Source organism: Mustela erminea, chromosome 4, assembly GCF_009829155.1.
Source record: "Mustela erminea isolate mMusErm1 chromosome 4, mMusErm1.Pri, whole genome shotgun sequence".
NCBI lineage: Eukaryota > Metazoa > Chordata > Mammalia > Carnivora > Mustelidae > Mustela > Mustela erminea.
Window position 1 is genome coordinate 31932968 of NC_045617.1, and position 14333 is coordinate 31947300.

A 14333-nucleotide genomic window follows, 5' to 3' on the forward strand; every position below is an offset into this window, starting at 1 on the left:
AGGTAAGATTGTCTGGTGAAACATGGAGCTCTTGGCAGAGAAACATAGGAAGGTGATGAGTTGTACGTCAGTCACTGATGCAGAAAGCAGGAAGCAGGATGAAATATTTCCCTTTGGTAACAAGTGAGTCCCAGGGGACCCACTGAATATTCATTTTAAAGAAGAAATATTCTCAGCGAGTTCTTTGGGGGCTCTTAGTGTGCCTGAATTTGGGTAACTGGTCTGGAAGAGACAAAATTGCTCTAAGTTCGCTTCACGGTATTTGGCAGACATTCTTGTCATCTCCCTCGCTTGTTTGCCTCAAGGGCATCATTCTAGGGTTACTTGTTCCAAGATTTTGTGTAAACAATTCACAGGGACTCTAGTAGCTAGGCTGTGAGGGATATTTGATATGACTGAAAATGTGTTCAACGATGTATATTGCATGTACTCATATTATTTCAACTACATAATGAGAATGATCTGCCACTGTAGTTGTCTTCCACAAATCTAACTCTTGGCTATCTCGTGTCAGTTTCCTTCCCAAATTAGAGAGGGACTCATTGGAATGCTTCTAAGATATATTAGATGGAATAACATGGAATAGGCAAAATAAACTGTACCTTTTCACTTAGTCTTAAGTATTTTTTCCTGTCATTAAAAAACCATAAACATGTGACAGTATTTTTAAAAATATTGTTCAATATTTCTCCTAAATAATAATCTAGGGTAAGAGATGTGAAGTCCTCTTTCCCCAAGTCCATGCCAATGCCTGAAAATGATTCTAATTGACTGTTTGTGTCATATTTCCATCTCCGAGCCAAGCCCTATGTCCTGGGAGATGTATAATCTGATTGGCCAGTCGGAACCACGTACCCATTTCTGGGTTTGAACATGCCATCAGCTAGAAGGGAAGCGATGCAAAGAAAAAGTTGGACAGATGAGAAAGTAAATGGGGAAGACAGAAATCATCCATTGTTTGACAATCTGGGCTCCAGTTTTTTCAGTAATAAGATATAGAAATTGGATGAGATAAATCTCTAAAAACAAAACAAAACAAAACAACACTTCATTGACTTACCTGATTCTCAAAGTAATATACGTTGGTGTAAAAATTGAAGCATACAAATTTATAATGTAAAGGGGAAAACCACCTCATCTTCAATTTAGCAGATATTTTCTAGGCTTTCTTCCCCAGTATTTATTGATTTTTTAAATATTTTGTTTGTTTGTTTATTTGTTTGTTTGTTTGAGATAAAGTAAGAGAACGAGCGCCAGGGTGGTGGGGGTAGGTAGAGGGAGAAGAAGAAGCAGGCTCTCCATTGAGCAGGGGAGCTTGATGCCGGGCTTGATCACAGGATCCCGGGATCATAACCTGAGCTGAAGGCAGATGCTTAACAAATTGAGCCACTCAAGCACCCCTCCCCCAATATTTATTTTATAAAAGTTCATCTACTATTGAGATGCTATAGTGGAATACCACAGAATGGGTGGCATTAAAAAGCGCAGAAATCTATTGTTTATAGTTCTGGAGGCTGGAAGTTGAAGATCAGGGGGCCAGCATGGTCTGGAGAGGGACCTCTTTTGGGTTGCAGATTTTTTGTTGTATCCTCAGATGATGAAAGGGATCTAGGGATCTTTCTAGAACCTCTTTTATATAGAAAGCAGTAATCCCATTCATAAAGGCTGCATCCTTATGACCTAATCAGATCATCCAAAAGCCCCACCCCCTAATATCATCACATTGGGGGTTTAGGATTTCAAAAATGACTTCTGGGAGAACACAAGCATTCAGTCCATCACAAAGAGTATGTACCTTGGGAATATAAATAAATGACATCAAGTGACTCACCAAGAAGTTGTATGAATTTATGTTCCCTCTGGCTGTGACTGAAAGGGCTTTCTTCCCTGTACCTTCATCAACATGAAACACTCTCTGTTTTCTTAATCTCTGCCAATTCAATTGATAAAATACATCTTCATGCTCTAATCATAATTATCATTGACCTAGTTCTTCAATTTATCTTCAAGACTTGCCATAAGGTGGTCCTGGTTTATATAGCCAATGATCACTTCTATAATTTCATGTAAATTTTGGTGAAAATGGTACATTTCTGAGGATTTTGAAGGATTGCTCATGGGTCACAACAGAACAGTGCAAGACTATACCGGACATTTCTGCATTTGTGAATTCATTCACCAACAATTCATTGAGCACCTACCATGTGCAAGGCACTGTGTTTGGGAGTGAATATGAAGAAGTGATGAAGATAGATATGATTCCTGTCCTTTTCCTCTATGACGGGCAATGGATTTTGACAGTTGATTACCAAAAAACAAATAGGATGCATTGGGATTTAAAATAGGGGGACCTTGTTTGGAGAATTACTTAAGCTTGTTCGAGAAAGTGTCATTGAAACCCAAAGGGTAAGTTGGCTGTAGGACTGAGGGCAAAAAGTATTCCAGGCAGAGGAGATAGATTGTGGGAAACCTGGGGAGGACTGGAACTGAGAAAGATGGTAGCCCATTTTAAGAAATCCAATCTGAGACAGAGAAAACAAGAGTGGCTGTGGTTGGATAGGTGGGCAGGGGGCCGGATCATGTGGGTCTGGTAGGCCGCTGTAGAGTCTGGGTCTTTTTCTGAAGGCATGGGAATTACCTTAAGGATTTAAGCAGCAAATGACAGGATTTTATTTGCATTTGAGAAGACCTCTCTAGCTGAGGTGTAGAGACAGGGTAGGAAACGAGCAAGATTAAGAATGGAGAGTTCCGGAGGGCTGTTGCAGTGGTCCAGCAGGCAGGGTGATGTCTGCACCCAAGGACAGCGCTGGAGGTAGAGAAATGGTGAGAGATAAAGGAGAGGGGTGGGAGAGAGAATCAACAGCACTTGGAAGCCGGGGGTGGTAGAAGAGTAATGGGCGCATTTGAGAGAGGGTTGGCCTACATGGCATTCGGAGTCCTTTGTTCCTCTGAAGTGATAACAGCCCATGAGGCTTGGGCACATACGAGATCACACAAACTTGAAAAAATTTTGTTCAGAAATGTGCTTGGCCTTCCAGAGAAGATGACAATCCTTAAACCCTGGAGGAGTCTTCAAAGCCAGTATAAAAATAAGCATAACAATGATAATAATAACACTGGTATATTGCTTTTTCAATATTTAAAGCTTATTTATTTCTACGCAGCTTTATTAATATAGGAATGGCATTCAGGGGTGCCTGGGTGGCTTAGGTGATGAAGTGTCCAGTTCTTGATTTTGGTTCAGGTTGTATCTCAGGATCATGAGATGGAGTGCCCCCCCCTCCGCCAGGCTTCCCCTCTCAGTGGGAAGTCTGCTTGAGGTTCTCTCTCTCCCTCTGCCCCTCCCCTCCACTGGCACTCTCTCTTTCTCTCTCTAAAGAAAAGTAATAATGAAACAAAAAGAAAAAATAATAAATGACATTTAATAAATTGCATGCATTTAAAGACTACATTTCCCAAGTTTGGACACACACATATACAACCACAATACCACAACAAGCAAGCTACTGAACATATCCATCACCCCGGAATTTCTCCTCATGCCTCTTGGTAGATCCTCCTGGCCACCCCATCCCAGGGCAAGCACTCATCTACTTTTTGTTGCTATGGATTACTTTGCATTTTTTAGAATTTTATGTCAATGGAATCATACAGTAGTGTACTCTTTCTGTGGGGAGAATTCTGGCTTCCTTCATTCATGAAGCTCTTTTATATACAATATCTTATCTAGTTACTGTATCAATAATCCTATTCTCATGAAACTGATGTTCAGAGAGGACAAGTGTCAAGGTGACTCAGCTAAACCGCGGCAGCATTGGCCTCAGAGCCCAGGCTCTCTTGGCTGGCACGCACAGCCTGCTGGGACACCCAGCAGAGTGTGCAGAGTCTCTGAAGTGCTACCTTGGTGTGGCTTGAGGCTAAGAGGAGAGGCCCAGCCCATGTCTCATGGGTTTGGAGGTTGGAATCATGACCTAAAGAGCTGAAGATGAGCCCCATACCTCCCACAACAGTGCCCATCGAAAGGGTTCTAGTGGCAGAGCAAACAGACACGAGTGGCCCGAAGTTTTGTGAGATCTTCATTTGTGAAGGCCACTGGAAACTGGGTTGGTGGAGACAGAAGGGTTTAGAGGCAGAGGCAGAGGAGACTCTCATGGCCTTGAAAAATAGCCAGGGTAAACCTGAGTTCAGGAGAAGGTGGGAGGGGGCTCTGGCCGCCCACCTCTGTGTCGACCCTACCACCTCTGTTCTTACCTATTTTAGTTACTGTGCTTTGGGGTAAGCATCCCTTGACAGAAGACCTTTGTCCTTAAACAAGTCTGAAAATCATTAACCTGGCTTAATGTTCCGTTTAGAGGGGGAAACTGAGGCTTTGGTAAGGGTGGCCAGCTAAAATGCAGGCTAGCCAATCAAATTTGAATTTCAAATGTACAAAGAATGATTTTTTTAGTGTATCTCAAATATTGCATGGCCCTTGTGTAGGTTGTAATTAAAAACTATTGGTTTTTACTGGAGCCAACAAACCTGAGCCTAGGGAGTATGACTGTCCTGCCCAAGAGGAGGTCAGAACCACTGAGGCATAGAAGGAGGTGTGTGACTGACTCCAGTGAGTAGCCTCCTGTCCAGAAGTGGCCCTTGGCCAACTATATTCTATAAAAGTACAAAGCCTCCCTTTGCTGGAGGCGTAAATGTTTTTGGCAGAGCCACACTTGTGTAGGTGCTGGAAGCAAGAGAGTCTAGTGGAGGGAAGCCTGGGTGAGGCCAGTGGCCCTGGGGCCGCCCACCGTGCCTGCCCCTTCTCTGTGCGGCCTCCTGTCCTCCCTTCCCAGCTGTGCCCCGGGGGATGGGCGCCCAGCAGCCCAGGACACTTGGGGCGCTGAGCCTTATTATGGGTGAGAGTCAGTGCCTCGTGAAGGGGGCCACTGAGTCCTCATCCTGAAAGCTTCCAGCATTCTCTCTGGAGCACAGGAGAGAGGACAGGCCTGAAAGTTAACAAGCAAAATCACTCAAATGATCTCCCGTCTTACTCTTCCTCGACTCGGCCTCATTAACACAAGGAGGCTAATATTTGGCTCTGGAGCGGAGGCAGGGCTGAAGCTCTCTCCAGGGGCTCTGTTAAATGTCATAAATTGCGGGAGTACAGCTTGAGGGGGTTGTGAATGGCATCTGAGCCCGAGGCCATCTAGTAATATTTATACTGTGGAAGTTCAGCCTTTTTCCCCCTTTAAAAAAAGTTTCTGATTTGTTTCAGAGGATGTCCATCTTAATCACTATTTCTGGAGCTCTAATGGGCAAGATTCTCAGTTCCTGGGTGCCAGGGGATGGCCGTGAAGAAGCAAGGCTTTGTACTGGGGGAGGTGCTCACTGGAGCCTGGATTCTGGACCTTGTATTCCTCCCAGTCCTGTTTGGGGTACAGTTAGGAAACAGGTCTCTAGCTGTCTTGAGCAAAGGGAGTCATTCTTATTCTTAATCTATAAAATCCAAAGAATGAATTAAATATACCTGGTTAGCCATATCTAAAGGGCATGAAACTCCTCAGCACAGATGATAGAATATCTCCAAAAATAAGAAAATAATAATGTACACATACCTAGAATCTATTATTTACCAGGTTCCCTGTTTTATGAATATTTATTACATATACATATATGAGATATATATATCACATACATATGAGGTGTGTGTATGTGTGTGTGTGTATATATGAGATAATATACATGTCAGAGAGAGCTTATGTATATAACCATATATAAATATATACACACACACACATATATATTCATTTCATTCTTGGAACAATACTGTGAGGTAGGTACTGTTGTTATCCCCATTTTAAGGACTAAGAAACCAAAGCTGAGGTCTTGGCCACTAATCTCTGTTGCTGATCCAAGCAGAGATCCGTACTAGCTGCTTATACCTAGATTGGCTCCTGAACCCCAAAGTCTAGTATCCCAGGCCCCTCATAATTGGGCCCCAACCTGCCTTTTCAATCCTATCTTGCATGACTCATCTTTGGGCACAATTCGGGTATGGCAGGTCCCACTGTCCCTGAGCTCATCAGACACATCCCTCCTCAGAGACTCTCGGTCTATTGAGTATATTGTGAATGTTGTCCGCCCATCGATTCATTAAAAAAAAAAAAAAATCCACCCACCCCTGGATCATGTTCTACCTTGCACTCATGCCTCCTCAGGGCCATTCCAGGCCATCGAGATTTCTCTCTTGCTCTGAATTATTCAAGAACTTCTCCTCAGTTGACTAAGCCTCTACAGCTTGAAGTTCCTTTGTATTCCTACTCAAGGCTGGAGCTCTGTCTTAATGACTCATCTCTCTGTCTTGTTCCCTAACTAGGTTGTAAGTTTCAGGAGGAAGGAGGGTTTATATGAACGGAACAGCCCCTCTGTCAGAGATACTAAAGGATAAAGGGGCTGAGAGGGGGTTTTGCACTTGACTTTTAAAAGAATCACAGAAGAGGCGAGTGGTTCTCTCCACATGCGATTGGGTTGCTCATGGTGTCTCTTGGAATAGATAAGGTCTGAGACTTCAGACTAGGAGTAAGTGGACACTTATGTAATACTGGTCTTAATGCAAATTCTGTTTTCCTAAAATTATTCCATAAAACCTTTAACAAGACTTTAGAATTGCAGAAAGTTTGTGGTGTACAGAAACAAAGAGTCAACTGTGCAAGCAGCAGCCCCTGTGAGCAACCCCCTTTGTCTCTGACATGATTTTGGGCACCAGGGGACTCACGGTGTGTGGTACAACTCATGGCCTGTGGTACATCTCTGTTCTTCTGTCATTCTCCCACTAGAAGCCAGGAGCTCCCACTCGTTGCCTTCTCGTTAACTGCAGAGTGGAGATTCTAGAGAGGCTGGAAGTCTGACTGAAGATGAAAGGGTTAAGTCCAGAGATGCTGACTTGGACTCTGTATCCAGCCATGGGTGGCTCAGTAGATTGAACTCATGCTTGTTCATGAGGTAAAAATGGGCTCTGATAGGGATTGAAAGGAAGAGAAAAAGATGCTGAGGTGATTTTGACTTTTGCAAAATTTGAGTCTTGCAAGACCTTTTTAGATGAACAGGTGGGTGTCTCAGAACACTTGTCACTTGTGAATCCGGAGAAGACAAACCAAAGGTGAAATATTTCTGGACACGTGTAAGCATTTTGCGTCTTTGCGCTTTGTGAGATCCCCAAGCTCATGCCTGTGGTACCTCTGGCCTCCGGGCCTGTCCTCAGCTTTCCTCTTTGCCCAGGGAAAGCTGTTTGTCCTCATGGCAAGAGGAAGGAGACCCTGTGGGGACAGAGATTCATTTATATTCATCATAAAGATTGATACTCTACGTACAATCTCCACATTGGGCCATAAGTGTGAGTAATTATGGAATAATTACATGGGCTAAGGGTGGCCAGGATGTGAAAAGAGCAATTATGTAGCTAACTCCTCTGGGCGGACTTCACTCTGAGTTGAAATGAGATAATTTGAAGTATAACATCAAGTTTCAGAAGGAAGATTTCAAAGTCCTCTTCTGTTACACACCATTTACCTGTAACACAACTTCTTTTTTCCTTCTCAAAATTTAGTCAACAGATACCAGTTTTAGGACCTAAAACAAGGGCAGAGACAAAGTGAATTCAAGACGGTACTAAGGGAGGGCTTCCCTCCCTGCCCATGTGCATGTTTCCACTAGAAGCTTGAGGATCTTTCAATGTCTAGTTCAAATGCTACTTTTTCTTCAAGAAATTCTGTGTGATCTGAGTTACCTTGGGTTCCTCCCTGACTCTATAGCTGAATCCCTTCTACTTCTATAGTAGAACTCTGTGAAATCTATCCTATTTTATGGCTTTTTGAGGATACAAGTAATAAAAACCTTTCCATAGTGCTTTGTGATTTATAGAGCGTTTTCCACATATCTTCTCTCACAACAACCTGCTAGTGTGAATAGTACTGCAAATGCATAGACAAAGAAACAAAAGCTCAAATAACTTTAAACAGACTTCTAAACTAAATGCCCGCAGGGGCCAAGCAAATACTAGTACAAAGTAATGTGTTCAGTCAGGTATGTATGAGTCAGCACAAGCTCAAGTATTTGCAGTAATAAAGCAATCCCCAAACCTTGGTGGCTTGTATCAACAAAGGTTTGTTTTACAATCAAGTTTCATGTTCATTGCAGGTCGACTGTGGTCCTGCTCCACAGATTTTCCCCCTGGGATCCAGGCTCAGGGGCAGGCACACTGCTAGGAGTGAGACAAAAGAGAATATGATGCAATCATGTGATAGCTTCTATCCTACTTGGAAGTGGTGTGCATCTCTTCTGCTTCCAAATCAAAACATGTCCTTTTCCTCAGGCCTCTCTAGAAGATCCGTACGAACCAGATCTCCATCCTGCGTTATGGGTTGGCAAACTCACGCTCATGGGCCACGCCTTGTTTTTGCATGGCTTGTGATGTAAGACTGGTATTTAGATTTGCAAAAGGTTGAAAAACTTGAAAGAAAAATATTTTGTGATGCATGTAAGTTAGATTCTAGTGTTTTTGTAAATGAAGTTTCACATGGGCAAAGCCGCTCATTTGTTTGTGTATTATCTATGGCTGCTTTCATTCTAGGATGACAGAAATGAATGGTGGTGACAGAGACCGTATGGCCTGCAAAGCCTCAAATAGTTACTGTCTGGCCCTTTACGGGAAAGGTTGGCTGCACCCTGTTCTCTATCTGTGGTCAGAAGTCAACTCAGTCAGGTAAGAGCTCAGGCTAAGTCTCAGCTGCTTTTCATTGTTTGCTTGCAAATTCCTATGGACATTGTATTTGGGATCCAGGACCACTGCACACCCCCGTGCATCCCAGGGGTGTTGTTCATGCAGGTCCCAGCATGGCTGAAGCCCCTGAACTTGGGTGGATGTTAGGGTTCTTACTTCTTTCTTAAAACACTTTCAAAATGGCATAAAATAGTAACTAAGGCAAACCAACCAACCAACCAAACAAACACAAAACCACAAAAAAATACCCCAAGTGATATTAAAAAGCAAAGGATAACCTGTAGAAATATTGGCAACAGTATGGTGGACCAAAAATGGATATTTATAATGTGTAAAGATCTCTTCCAAAAAAAGATAAATACTACAATATAAACAAATAGATAAAAGTTATATTTAAGTAGCTGTCCAAAAATATATGATGAAATAGTCAATCTCACTAGTAAAGAAATGCCAGTTAAAACAGCGTGCTCTCAATTTCATCCATTAAATTGGCAAAAAGAGGGAAATGCCCACTATTGGCAAAGGTATAAAGAATAGAGCATATTGGAAAAAAAAGAAAGAGGGCAAATATTCTACAAATATGTATAATTTTGCGCTGGCAACTTATTAATGTAAATCTAATGTTTAAAAACATTCATATCGGAGTACCTGGGTGACTCAGTTGTTAAGTGGGTGACTCAGTTGTTTGTCTCAGGTCATGACCTAGGGTTCTGGGATCAAGCCCTGCATCTGGTTCCCTGCTTGGTAGAGCGCCTGCTTCTCCCTCTCCCACTCCCCCTGCCTTTGTTCTATCTCTCACTGTGTTTCTCTCTGTCAAATAAATAAATAAAATCTTTAAAAAAATTAAAAAAAATTCATATTTCCTGAATTTGTCTACTTCAAGCAATTTATCTTAAGGGAATTAATAAGTAGAGATGAACAAAGAGAATTATGCACAAGAACTTTTACTTCTGATGTTATTTCTAACAGAGAAAATTAGAAACAACAAATATATAACAGTAAATACTGTATGACCCTTAAAATTATTTTATAGAAGAAAATTGAGGGACCCATGGGTGTTGCCATCAGTTAAGCAGCTGACTCTTGGCTCAGTGCTCTCTCTCTCTAATCAATAAATCTTTAAAAAAAAAAGGAAAAATTGATGTCATAGGAAAACGTTTAAGATATGTCATTAAGGGTGGGGTGCCTGGGTGGCTCAGTGGGTTAAGCCTCTGCCTTCGGCTCCGGTCATGATCTCAGGGTCCTGGGATCGAGCCCCGCATAGGGCTCTCTGCTCAGCAGGGAGCCTGCTTCCCCCTCTCTCTCTGCCTGCCTCTCTGCCTGCCTCTCTGCCTACTTGTGATCTCTCTCTCTCTATCAAGTAAGTAAATAAAATCTTAAAAAAAAAAGATATGTCATTAAGGGAAATAAACTGGATACAAATAGTATACGCAGTATGTTCCCAGTTTTGTAAAGAATAAAACCAGAAAAAAAAAAAAAGAGAATAAAACCAGAAGAGACAAATGTATGTGCCTGGATAAAAAACTGGAATGTAGGAGCGCCTGGGTGGCTCAGTGGGTTAAGCCTCTGCCTTTGGCTTGGGTCATGATCTCAGGGTCCTGGGATTGAGCCCCACATCGGGCTTTCTGCTCAGCAGGGATCCTGCCTCCCCCCCACCCCGCCTACTTGTGATCTCTGTCGGTCAAATGAATAAATAAAATCTTTTAAAAAAAAAAGAAGATTGGAATGTATTCACTAAAATGCTAATAGCAATTATCTCCGAGTTACTGGCTAATGATTGATTTCAAGTTTTACCTTTGTGCTTTTCTAATTTTCTCCCATAAATATATATTACTCTGGTCATCAGAAAAGAAAATGAAACCTATTTGGACTGAAGACATGTTGTACTTACAGGATGCTCCTGAGTAGCAGTAGGGACCATATCGTTGTCTTCATTATTTTCTTCAACTTGGAGAAACTCATTTTGAACCACTTTTTTGCATGAATCGTGGGCTCTGTTTTCCTAGAAAACATTTACTAGAAAATGTGTGATTCCTGCTCATGCTGGAGAAGGAACATCCTGCTTTGGTCTTTCGTACCTGGGTATTAAAGAGAATATTGTGGGATGCTCTGAGGTGTTTGGAGAATTGCCTCAGTTCAACACACCGCTTGATTACTCCAGCAATGGCTTAAGACAATCAGGGGCCTGAGTGCTTTCTGAGACGAAATGAGCCAGCTCGGAACAGAAACGTCTTCTAAATTGGGGTAGGGCCCTGCAGCATGTGGTTTTCATTAGAAGTCAGCACGCTCCTCCAGCCCCTGAGAGAAGCTGATGCCTCTTCATCCCGGCGCACGCGCGCCTGGGCATCAGTGGGGAGCAGCCCGGTGTGGGGCCTCCCTTGGCAAGGTTGCCGACTGCTACTCAAGGAAATTGCTTTCATTCTCTAGTTCTCGCTACTGCTCGTCTGGCTCTGGCTGTCTGTGTAAATGAAATTCTAAGGAAAGTTGGAAGGAAGTTGAATACTTTTCTTGAGTCTGAGGCTAGAGATCTAGAAAGTTCTGAGCAAAAGCCTCTTCATTGTTTTTTGGAACTCTGCTTTAGCCTGGCCTCTTGGACATGGTGCTATCACACGGAGGCTGCTACCAGACATCTCTGGTGTCCTGATATTTACTGCCCCCCCCTTTTTTTTGAGACTCAAACTGTCCAGGAGTGTGATCAGGAGCTCACGTGCAGATGGGGGCCGACTGCGGGGAACTGGGAAGAAGCCAGGAATGGCTCCTGGTCAGCTGCAGGGACTGAGAGGGACTTGGTCTGGCCAGAGCAGCAGAGATTCCAAGGGGTAGAGAAACAGCCTAGCACAGCCCAGTCATGCCCTTCTTAGTGGGGATCCAAGACAAAGTGGTGGGGGTGGAAAGGGGGGGTGGAGTTGGGGACGGGGGTGGGCAACAGAGAGGTGGGCCCCCAGCAGCGAGGCAGATCTCAGCAGGAGGAGTTACTCAGTGTTCTGAATACTCAGTGAGTAGCCAGTCAACAGGTAGCAGGGGCCTAGCCCCCAGGTGAGGGTCCGGAGATGTTGGATGCTTAGCAGATCCAGCATTGGAGCATGGACAGGGTCTAGCCCTGCCTGTGTGGTACAGCTGAAGGGCCATGGGCTTTGGAGCAGGACAGGCCTCAGCTCCATCCTGGCTTCTCCACCGACTAGCTGTGTGCTGTTGGTAAATGCCTTTGTGCTACCTGCACGTTGAGCTCACATCACCGAGCTCTGGGGGCTTTTGGGAGAATTCCACGAGTTGAGGTAAATTGTATAATGCCTTCAGAACAGAGCAGACACAAAAGGGGCCTTCTTAGCTCTCTTTTGCCCCAGTCTGGAATTAGAACTCGGAATGGGGCTGGGCTTGCGAATGGAGAACCAGTGGCCCAGCCACGGTGGACGGTGGTGCTGAGGCTGAGAGCCAGCCTGGGGCTTAGGCTGTTGGAGGGACTTCAGCAAAGTGTTCCTGCTGGGTTTGCTACCGAATTTACCAATACTGAGAGCCACATCACTGAGCTATTTGAAACATCTTTTGTGAATCATGAGGGTAGCTGTCATTGACGAGCAGGAACATTTCACAGTCAATATGGGAAGTCATTCACAGACACAAAAGCAAAGTAGATTCCATTTGAGCTGGTCTCTTTGGTCAGGTCAAGTAGTTTGTCCCTGAGATAGAATAAGGTTCTTTAGGCAAGGACTGAGTTTTTAAAATGTCATTCATATATATATATATATATATATATATATATATATATATATTTTTTTTTTTTAAGTTTTTATTTGTTTATTTGTGAGAAAGAGAGAGAGAGAGAGAAAGAGCAAGTTGGGGGCAGGGAAGGACAGAGGCAGAGGGAGAAACAGGCTCCCAGAACCTAGCTCTCTCCTGCTGCATTTTTCTCACTATGTGGACCCTCAGGCCCAGCTTTGCTGAATTACTCACTCATCCCTCTACATTGCCTATGGTTATTTGCCTCTGTTGCCTTGGTTCAGACTGTTCCTTCACCTGAAATCCCTACCCTCCACAAGCCGAATCCTATCTTTCTTTTAAGACCCTGCTATGGACTGAGTATTTGTGCCCTTCCCATTTCATATGTGGAAACATCAAGCCCAGTGTGGCAGTATTGTGAGGGGGAACCTTTGAGAGATGAGCAGGTCAAGGGTGGAGCCCTCATGAGTGGAAATGGTGCCCTCATTCAAGAGGTCTGACAGAACTCCCTAGTCCTTCCCAGTGAGGACGCAGCAAGAAGATGGCTGCCTAGGAGCCAGGAGGAGGGCCCTCAGCAGACCTCAAATCCGCAGACATCTTGATCTTGGACTTCTCTGCCTTCAAAACTGTGAGAAATAAATGTTTGTTGTTCAGAAGCCAGTCAGTTTGTGGTTTTATTGTTATCACAGCCCGAATGGACGAAGACAGACCCTGTTCCAGGACTGATTCTCCGTAAAGACTTCCGTAGCATATGCAGGGTCCACCTCCTGGGGGACCCACAGGCGGGCTCTGCACACACTGGAGCTTCCTGCTCCCCGCCAGCCCCCAGCCCCGACTCTGGAGAGTCCTCTCTGGCCACATACCAGGGTCTGGGCTGCCAGGCAAAAGGAATTCATGTCCTAGGAGCAAGCCCGGACACAGAGAGGGGAGTTGGGGGAGGAACACTCTAGCCCCCTCACCCCTCCCCACGACGATTGTGAGGCAGGTTCAGCGCTCCCCAGGCCTCCGCTCCCCCTGGCCACGGGGGTGAGAGCCAGTTGTGGATTAACCAACTCATTAAAGTCCTCTCTTGGTTTTCCTCCCTTCGCTGCCTTGTGCTTCCTTGAGATCCTCTTCCTACCGAATATGCTACTAGTACTCAGATCTTTGTCTCAGGACCCGCTTTTGGGGAAACAAACTCCAGACAACTTGCCTGATAGTCCAAATGCCAGTGATTTCTTCCCATTCCTGAGACACACGGCGCTCTATTGTACTTTTTACATTGCATCGATCGCATTTTACCTCATCTTAGAGAATTCCAGGACTTATCTCCTCTGTTAAAGTACTACCTTTTTGAGCACAGGATACCCGGGGGTGGGGGGTGCTTCTTCCGGTCCCCACATGGCCTCATGGCACTTTCCGCAGAACATCCGTCCACTGAACAAGCGAGTCAGCGAATGGTGAATGACGGGACAGACAAATGGCAAGGCTCCTCCTCATGTTACGCTTCATCAGGGCAGGTGTGGGCAGAGCACCTTCCAGATGCCCTGCATCCCCAATCTTTGCACATGGGAGGACCTCAAAAGATATGACTGGAATGGAAAGCAAGCATATTTGGCGGAAACAAAGCACTCTGCGGTAAGGGCCAGAGTCTTGCACCAGACTCGTGTCCGTTTTGTGGTGACCCGATCCAGTGGCATTGGAGAAACACGCGTGTTCTGCTGTTGGCAGCCAAACCCAGTTTGCTGGGGCCGCACTGAGATAGCCAAAGCGGTCTGTCAGTCTGGGCTCTGTCCCTGTCTCAGTGAATGAGCCTCAGGACTGGCCAGCGGCAAGATGGAGACCTGCCTCTCTGACAGCTGTCAGCTGCCCGTGGATGGTGGGA